Consider the following 10,040-nt stretch of genomic DNA (forward strand, 5'->3'; position numbering starts at 1 on the left):
GTACCCTAGAGCCCTCCCCCCAGACCAAGCAGACAAAAGCTCAGTGAGACATCAGAATCACATCTACTTGGGAGTCTACCAGATCTCTGGTGCAAACCAAAGCAGATACCCAAGGGCACAATTGTAGTCCTTATCATAAGAGAATATTTGGGTTTCCCCTAAGTAACTGAAGTTTCAGGGCATGGGTCAAGGTAGTGGTATCAAACTCATATAGAAATGAGGGGCCACTAACCTAGAAATAAAGATCCTTGAAGGATGCATATTTACTTAAAAAACCACATATTAACATTAAATACATTCTATTGTATTTTTCAATTTATTATTATCCTCATTTTACAGATGAGGATACTGAGGCTGAGTTTAAGGGACTTGTCTAAGGTATCTGAGGCATTGGATAGTACTGCCTGACTCAGAATTTAGACCTGGGTTTTTCTGACTCCAATTCCAAAACAGACTCTACTATGGATGCCAAAAGCATTTCCATGATCAGAACAAAGATTTGGACTGGATTTCTGCTCTTAGAGACCACCCCGTAGGATTCATTTCATCACCACCTACAAGCAAACTCCTTCAAACTTTCCAATCAATGACCCTGTGGGGAGTTCAAAAGGGGGCAGGGTGCAGCACAGAAGTTATATTCATTGTTAAACATTTCCCAGTACATTTTAATCTGGTCCAGGCAGGGAGGGAGACCTCCAGACCAAGAAGCCTAGCAAGAGGAGCACAGACTCTGGGTCCTAGGGATCATACCCCCTCCTTCAAATGTCATATGGCATTCAGCAATCAGTAAACAGTACATCCAATGAATTGCAAATAGCAAAATGCACAAGTATTTGCACACTCACACATACACACACACACACACACACACACACACACACACACACACACACACACACACACACACACACACCCTTTCATTGCACTGGGTCCCAGACTGCTATCAATATAAATGAGTCAGAAGAGGAATGGACTGGAACATCCAGTGTGAGTGAATCCCTAAGCTACTGAATGCATTATCAATGAATTGTTCATTTAGAGCTAAAAGAGGCTTTAAAGGCCCTCGCTCTCATTTTACAGATTTAGAAACTGAGACCCATAGTGCTTAAGTGACTTTCTCAGGGTGGCTCACATTATTAGGTGGCAGATTTGGACTTGGGTCATCTTTCTGACTCCAAACCACTCTTTCCCCTGCACCTGCTGCCTACAGTTTTTTTATTTTCTGTACCTCATTTCTTCTCCATTACTTGCCTATGAGTTAAAGTTGTGGGGATAACAGAGGCAAATATGTTAATGGGGACTTAGCACATTCCCTAGGATGTGGAGAGGGGGCCATATATACACACAGTTTCCTAGGAGAAGAGCTATTGTCAGATGGGGCACAAAAAAAGAGACAGTCTTTTCTAAAGGTGGGAGAGAAGAGACAGAGAAGACCAATGTCACTCAGACCTGAAGAAAACATACTCATCTGTCCATGTGCAAGGGGGAAGGATCCAAACAACAGGAGCTATGACATGGGGGAACAACCTGAATTAACCCTTGCTAGTCCTGTGAGTCCCATGGACTGTCTAGGTCCTAAATAAAGAGGGAATTCTCCATGGAGGAGAGTAGATTACTTTTCTAACAAGTTCAGGTTCTTTTGCATTTGAAAGAGGTAGAGGATACTTCAAAAGAGAGTGATATTGTCATTGAAACAATTCCGTAGGTCCCAGGGAGTGGTTGAAACCCTCAGAGAGTTAAGATATCATGACAGTTTAGGACTTGGGTGAGTCCTCCATGTCTTTATTGTGTTAAGTAAACCTGTCCTATGTTTTATATGTTGTTAATCTGAGTGCTTGCATTGGAGGCCTTTTGGGAGAACAACATGAAAAAAAAATTCTTTGTTCCCAAAGGAAATTTCCTTGCATGGGGGGCAAAAATGAAAGGGATTTGTCAGATGCCCTCAAGCTGAACGTGCATACAGTTACAGATTTCTAACAAATCCACATTCTTCTCCATTCATGGGAGGGGGGTAGTGACTTCCATAAGAGGGTGACGCTATCACTGGAACAATTCTATAGGGAGTGCAGTAGCTGAGACCATCATGATGGTGAGTGGGATAGGTTTAGTGAAGACTTCTCAGATTGTAATTCTTCTCCCAGGGGTGAGGTAAGACTGAGAGGCTCAAGGTTACTATATTTTTAGAACAGAATAATTCCATATAAGGATATAAAACTGTGTAGTACATTAAGGTCTCAATGATTGGATAAAGTTTACCTAATTCTTCAATGTCTTCATTTCAAAAGGGATTGGTTAGATTTCGTGTCTAGAATGTAAGATCATATTCTCAGCTAATGAGAATTATGGTCAGTGGCGGGGGAGGGACTTGCGTTAGAGTCTGTATAAATCACTGCCTTTTCTTTGTCTTCGGCTTTCCTACTCCTACAGGTTAGCCCCGCTTCTCGAGAATCGAAAAAATCTCTTTTCTGTCATCACTTTGAGAGGCCTCTGAGTAATTGATTTATGTAGGGACCTAAGCCATCCCACAGAATGGTTAAGGGACTTGGGTCCCAGTTCTATGGGTCTTCTATTGTGTTAAGTAAAACCCATCCTATGTTCTCTCTGGAATAGGGGAGACACGAGGTGGGAAGACCAAGCAGTTATTAATCTAGACATAAGGTAGTAAGGGTCTGCACCTGGGTGGTGGCAGTGTCAGAAGAGAGAAGGGATCCTATATGAAATATATTACAAAGATAATAACAGAATCTGGCAACTGATTGGATATGGGAATGGGGGGTGAGAGGGTAAGGAGTTAAGGATGGCATCTATGTTTGAGCCTGAATGCCCAGAAGGATTGTAGTACACTCAACGGTAATAGGAAAGTTAGGAAAAGGGGAGGGTTTGATGAGAAAGGTAATTAGTTCAGTTTTGAACATGTTGAATTTAAGATGTTCATGAAGTATCTAGTTTGAGATGTCCAATAAGCAGGTAGAGATGTGAGACTGGAGATCAGGAGAGAGATTAGGACTGGAGAAATAGATCTGCAAGTCATCTGCAAAGAGAGAGGAGAGAAGGCCTGGGACAGAGCCCTGGGGAATACACAGACCGGGCTTGGATGAATGGTTAGCAAAATAGACTGAGGAGTAGATCAGACAGGAGACCCAGGAGAACACAGTATAACAAAAACTTAAAAGAGTATCAAGAAGGAGGTAACCAACAGGGTCAAACTCTGCTGAGAAATTAAGGGTGAGGACTGAGAAAAGGCCATTAGATTTGTCAGCTAATAGATCACTGGAAACTTAAGAATGTGCCAATTCAATTGAAAACCATATGACCGAGAGTTAAGAAAAGAGAGGAGAGGAATTGTAGACAGTGTTCTAGGGGAGTTTAGCTGTGAAAGGGAGGAGATATGAAGAACACTATCTAGTGGGTAGGGATGGTCTAATGAGGGTTTTTTTGAGAATGAGAGAATGTAGACATGTTTGTAGGCAGTCAGGAAGCTGCCAGTAGATAGGGAGAGATTGAAGAGGTGAAGGGGTGGGGATAACAGAGGCAGATGCTGGAGATGATGGGATGGAATGGGATCATTGGTGCATGGAAAGTGGTTCACCTTGGCAAGGAAAAGTGTCAACATTTGTAATTTTCCCCTTCTGTCATATGATGTAAGGCAAGGATGGAGGAGATAGTGGCAGAAGGTAAGTAGATGATCTGAGATAAGAAGCAGGGAAGAACAGAGGACTCTGCAAAGTAAAATATCAGTCAAAGTTCTCAGCTGAGAGAATGGGGGAGAGGGAGCCATGGGAAGTTTGAGGAGGGATGAAAAGATCTGGAAGAGTTCTGGGCCAAGTTGGATAGTTATTCTTTTAGAGAGGTGTAAAAGGATTGCCTTGCCATTGTGAAAGCCCAGTTGAGTTTATGTAATACAAATTGGTAGTGGGATCTGTCTACCCAATTTCATTTAGCAGTATATGGGTAGGATGGTTTGGTGGATAATGGAAATAATCCAAGGCAGAGGATTGACAGGACAAGATCTTTAATAGAATAAGAAGAAGGAGAAGGGACTTGAAAGAAAAGAACTTGAGAGGAGAGAACCGGTTCATCAAGGGGTCAAGATGTGAAATAGAGGAGAGTATAGCCAATGCAGGGGTCTGGGAAATAACTAAGGGATGAAGGACTTGGAGATTATGGTGAGGATGAATGGCTCATGGGAAATGAGTAAGCTAAAGAATTGGAAGGTTAGGGTTTTGAAGTATCAATATGTGTGTCACTATCCTCTAACATGCAGAGGATTGAGTGTGAGCTAGGGACTGGGTTTACTGAGAAATGAAAGAGTGTTTCAAAAGCAGTAAACGCCAGGCACCAAACTCTTCATTAAGGGATAAATATGGATTAAATGTACCTCATAGAAGGTGAGAATAATGAGTGATAGTGGTGTAGGAAGAGACTGGAAATAACAATGGGAGGAAGGAGTGTTCCAACTTCCCCAAAAGGACCAGGGTATTGAAATTGACTGAAAGTGAGATCAGTGTCGGAAAAGGGAGCTAGGGAATTTGTGTCATCAGGAGGAAACCATGTCTTGGTGACTTCAAGAAGATGGAGGGAATGAGAAAAGAAAATTTATAAGATGAAAGCTAGTTTGTTACCTATGGATAAGGCATTCCAGAGAGCACAGGAGTAGGTAATTTTAGAGTGGAACATCAGAGGAAGGATTTGGAAGGGATAGGAATGAAGGGGTAGTCATGAAGGAATAGTAAGTGGAAATATAGAGAATGAGAGTTTAAAAAATCAGCCAGGGATTGAGAATTATTAGGATGACAAGATTATGAAGGGGTTGGAATTAACTAACCATTAAGTAAATTATAATTGCCACTGGAGCTTCATGAGCAGAGGAATAATATAATCAGACATGCTTTAGGAATGTGGAATAGAGATTTAAGAGGGGAGAGGCTGGAGGAAGAGAGAGTAGTTAGTCACGACTGGGATAATCCTACTCTCAACTGCTTCCCCTATTGTCTAAACACTTTCTTTCATGCACACACCCAAAGTAGTCTCAAAAGAAACACCTAACATCTTACCTGCCTCAAACCTATCTTATATATTCCTATCCACCCAATCATAAAAATGGCTATATTCCACCTTGAACTAGCAGCCCAGGAAGTGGTTGTCACCAGGACACATTTCTTCTTTTTTTAATGCATTTTATTGGTCTTTTGACTTTAATCAGATTTCTTTCTCACAATACTCTACCTCCTAGATTGTGACAAAGAAAAATAACAAAGCAAAAATATCCAACATGTTGCCATATCTGACAGTGTATACATAATCTATCTTCTCTTTGCCATGAGGGAGGAGATTGTGTCATTTTCTCTTCTTTGGGATCTTCATTGGTTTTTACTTTACCTAAATGAGAATTTTATTTTATTGATCCTTTTTTTTACATTTTTTAAATTTAATTTACTTTTTGTCACATTTTAAGTTCCAAACTGTTTCCCTCCCTCCAGACCCCACGCTAGAGAATAGCACCATTTGATGCAGATCTATAAATTTATGCGAAACCATACTGTGCACATGTCTATTTATCACTTCTTTCTCTGGAAGTGGACAGCATCTTCCTTCATAACTTTTGCAGCTGATTGAGTATAGTACTCAGAATACCTTGGTTGTTCACAATCATTCCTTGAACATTATTGCTGTTACAGTGTACAACATTCTCTTTTTTCTGCTCACTTCACTTTTCATTATTTCATACAAGTCTTTCCATGTTTTTTCTAAAATCAACCAGGTCATCATTTCTTACAGGACAGTAGTATTCTATCACAATCATATACCATAACTTGCTTAGCCATTCCTCAACTGATAGACATCACGTCAATTTCCAGCTCTTTACCACCACAAAGAAAACTGCTATAAATGTTTTAGAACATATAGGTTCTTTTCCTTTTTCACTGATCACATTGGGAAATAGATCTAATAGTAATATTGCTGGGTCAAATAGTATACACAGTCTTACAGATCTTTGGACATAATTTCAGGTTGCTCTCCAAAATGGTTGGATCTGTTCACAATTCCACCAACAGTGTATTAGTGTCCCAATTTTTCCACATCCCCTCCAACATTTGTCATTTCCCCTTCTGTCATTTTAGCCAATATGATAGGTGTGAGATGATATTTCAAAGTTGTTTTAATTTACATTTCTCTAATCAATAATGATTTAGAGCATTTTTTCATATGACTATATATAGTTTTGATTTCTTGAATCAAACTGAAAAACTGTCTGCTCGTATCCTTTGGCCATTTATCAATTGGGAAATGACTCATATCCTTATAAATTTTAACAATGTTTTCTATATATTTGAGATGAGACCTTTATCTGAGAAACCATTTATAAAAATTTCCAAATTTTCTGCTTTCCTTCTAATCTTGGCTACCTTGGTTTTATTTGTACAAAGCCTCTTTAACTTAATGTAATCAAACTTATCACTTCACATCTTACAATATTCTCTTATTTATTCACAAATTCTCCCATCCATAAGTCTGACACATTTCTTTCTGTTGTCGTTGTTAACTATTTTTATGACACATTTTTTCTTTATAGTACTTTCTCTCTCTGCAATAATCTTTTGTCTTTGTTCCAACAAAAGAAGTTCCCTGTGACCATTGCTTCTAGGTCATTTGCTCTACTTTTAATGACAGAAGTAGGAAAGTGATTTAAGGTAGAGAAATATGGATTGATTTGGAGTCACAGAATCTGATTTCCATGCCTGACTCTGCTATTTTGTGCATATTCAACCTTAGAAAATCCACTTCCTCTCTCTGGGCCTCAGTTTCCTTTTCTGTTAAGTGAGGGAATTTTAGTGCTGGAAGGAACTAGGGATCGTCTAAGCTAACCCCCTCATTTTAGAGATAGGAAAACTGAAACCCAGAAAGGTAAAGTAATTTTCTGAGATCACATATAGTCTCATAGGTCAAGTCATCTAGAAGTCATTAGAAGCCATCTAGTCCAATCCCTCCCTCCCTTTTATAGACAAGTTACTGAGGCCCAGAGAGTGAAGAGGTGAAATAGGTAGAAGGCGATAGATGAGCTCCCTAACTCTCTGAGGCCTCTTCTATTATAAATCTACAACTACAATAATAGCTTTCAAAAGGTGCCATAAAAATGTTAATTTCTGGCAACTCCAGGTGGGGAGCCCTAGAAACATCATATAATCAACTAGGATCTACCTACATCGCAGTAACTCATGCAAAGTGAATTTCTAGAACTGGCCACTAGATGTCAGTAGTACTTCTTAGGGGAAGGGTCCTCCTCACTTGCTTAGAGGCCCCAAAGACCAAATCCTATAATAAAGTTTTCAGATTCTTATGGATCCAATCTATATTGTAAAAACTCATCATTTGTTCTGAGATACTGTGCCTTTGTAGGTGCTCTTGAGAAAGGGACAAAGTTTGCATTCCCATTCTTATCTAGTATTTCAGGTTCCATCTCTGGGGACAGCTGGCTCTATCTCTGGAGTCAGTGGTTGTTGTTGTTGTGAGTCATGTCTGATTCTCCATGAGCCCATTTGGGGTTTTCTTGACAGAGACTCTGGAGTGGTTTACCACTGCCTTCTTCAGTCCATTTTATAGATGAGGAAACCTGAAAAATGGGGTTAAATGATTTGCCCAATGGCATACTGCTACTTTGTGTCTGAGGTCAGATCTGAACTCACAAAGATGAGTTTCCAGGCCCAGCACTCTATCTATTGTGCCGTCTAGCTGCCCTAAAGCTAGAGAGCCTGAGATCAAATCTCATCTCTAGCACTTACTATTTATGAGGATCTAAGTCACTTAGCCTTTCTAGCCTTTCTCTTCTACAAAATAAAGGGGTTGGACTAGATGATCCCACACACTAGACCCCATAATTTCTCTCCTCATATGCTCCTGTCATGTACTGGGATCAATAATTAAGGTAGACTGTGTGTCAGAAGAAAAACTGATTATTCTCTGCTTTAATTGCTGAATTTGGCAAATTTACAGTTCTGTGAGACCTCAAACAAGTCATAGAAACATAGAATCTGAGAGGTGAAAGGGACCTCAAAAGTCATCTAGTCCAACTCATACCCAAAATAAATCTCCCCTATAACACCCTTGACAAATGGTCATCCACTGACTGTTTAAAAACCTTATATGATGGAGAACTCACTACCTCAAGGCTCAGGCCATTCCCTCTGGAATGACTCTAATCTTTTTTCTTTTTCTTTTTTCAATTATCCAGCTTTTCTTTTTTTACTCTCTCCCACCTCTGAGAAAAACAGAGGTTAGACAAAGACACTGAGATATGGAGAGAGAGACAGAATCCCTGTAGCATATAATATCTATCAATAGTCAAGCAAAACGAATTAGTCCTTCATCTCTCTTTTATGAGTCAGGCAACATTCTTCTTCACTTGTCCTATAGAATCATGGTTGAGCATTTCATTGATCAGAGTTCTTAAGGATTAAGTATTAATTATAAGTATTAAGCATGAAATATAAATAGTAAGAATTATTCATTTTTTACAGTATTGGTATTATAGCATAAATGATTCTACTGGTTTTGCTCACTTTACTCTGCATCAGTTCATTCAAATCTACCCAGATTTCTCAAACTGCCCCCTTCATTATTTCTTACAGCTCAATACTATTTTGCTACATTCATGTACCATTATTTGTTCATTCATTCCCCAAACAATGAGTACTCCTTATACTGCAAAAATCTCTAGATCACTAGTTATTATTATTGCTGTTGTCCTTCAGTCATTTCAGTTATTTTTGACTCTTTGGCAATGATCCCATTTGAGGTTTTCCTGGCGAAGATACTAGAACAATTTGCCATTTTCTTCTCCAGCTTGTTTTCCAGATGAAGAATTAAGACAAGCAGGATTAAGTGACCTGCCCATGGTCACATATCTAGTAAGTGTCTGAGACCAGATTTGAACTCAGGAAGATGAGTCTTCCTGAACTCATTCTCAGCACTCTATCCACTATGCTACCTATCTGCCCCACTAGAGAAATGCAAATTAAAGCAACTCTGAGGTTCCATTCATTTCCATCCTATAAGTAAAGCTGACTAAAACAACAGGAAATGACAAATATTGGATGGGGCATATTTAATGCATTGTTGGTGGAGTTGTGAACTGTCTGGCCATTGTGGAAAGTCATATGTAACAATACCCCCAAAGGTAACTTAATTGTACATGTCATTTGACCTAACTACACCACCAGGTCTAAACCCAAAAAGATCAAAGAGGAAAAAGTCCAACATGTACAAACATTTATAGCAGCTCCCTTTTTGTAATGACAGAGAACTAGCTCTAATCTTTTATAAGCTTTTCCTGACATCAAGCCCCAACCCCATCTTCATAATCTTCTCTAAACTAATCATCCCCATGGAGTCCATGCCTCAGGTGGCATAGATTCAAAGTCCATCACCATCCCAGCTGCCCCTTTCTGTATGTTCTCCAGCTTATCAATGTCATTGCCAAAGTATGGTGCCCAAAATCTGAACACAATACTACAGACATGATCTGACTGGGACAAAGTACACCATTTTAATATGGGAATCTATGCATCTCTTAACATAATCCAAGATTAAATCAGTTTGGTTTATTACCATGTCACACTGTTGACTTGTACGGAGCTTGCTTTCAATTATATACCCCACATCTTTTTCAGACAAATTATTAAATGGTCATGCAGAGCTCTTAGACTTGTGAAGTTGATTATTTATCCCAAGTAAAAGTGAGGGGGAAAAAAATGACTTGCCCAAGGTAATACACAGCTAATATATGACAGAAATACTACTTGACTCTTCCGATTCCCAAGTCCAGTGTTCAACCAAGAAGCAGCAGCTCCAATTTAGGGAAAGGTTTGAAGTTCACAAAGCATATTGTTCCCATCTTACAGATGAAAAAATTGAGGTTCAGAGAAGTTAAATGATTTACTTAGGGGCAATTATCTAGTATCTACTGGGGTCAAGATTTAAACCCAGGTCTCTTCTCACCCATAGGCTTATAGCTTTAGGGCTGGAACGGACCTCAGAAGTCA

This window comes from Notamacropus eugenii, chromosome 2 (assembly GCF_028372415.1).
Source record: "Notamacropus eugenii isolate mMacEug1 chromosome 2, mMacEug1.pri_v2, whole genome shotgun sequence".
Taxonomy (NCBI): domain Eukaryota; kingdom Metazoa; phylum Chordata; class Mammalia; order Diprotodontia; family Macropodidae; genus Notamacropus; species Notamacropus eugenii.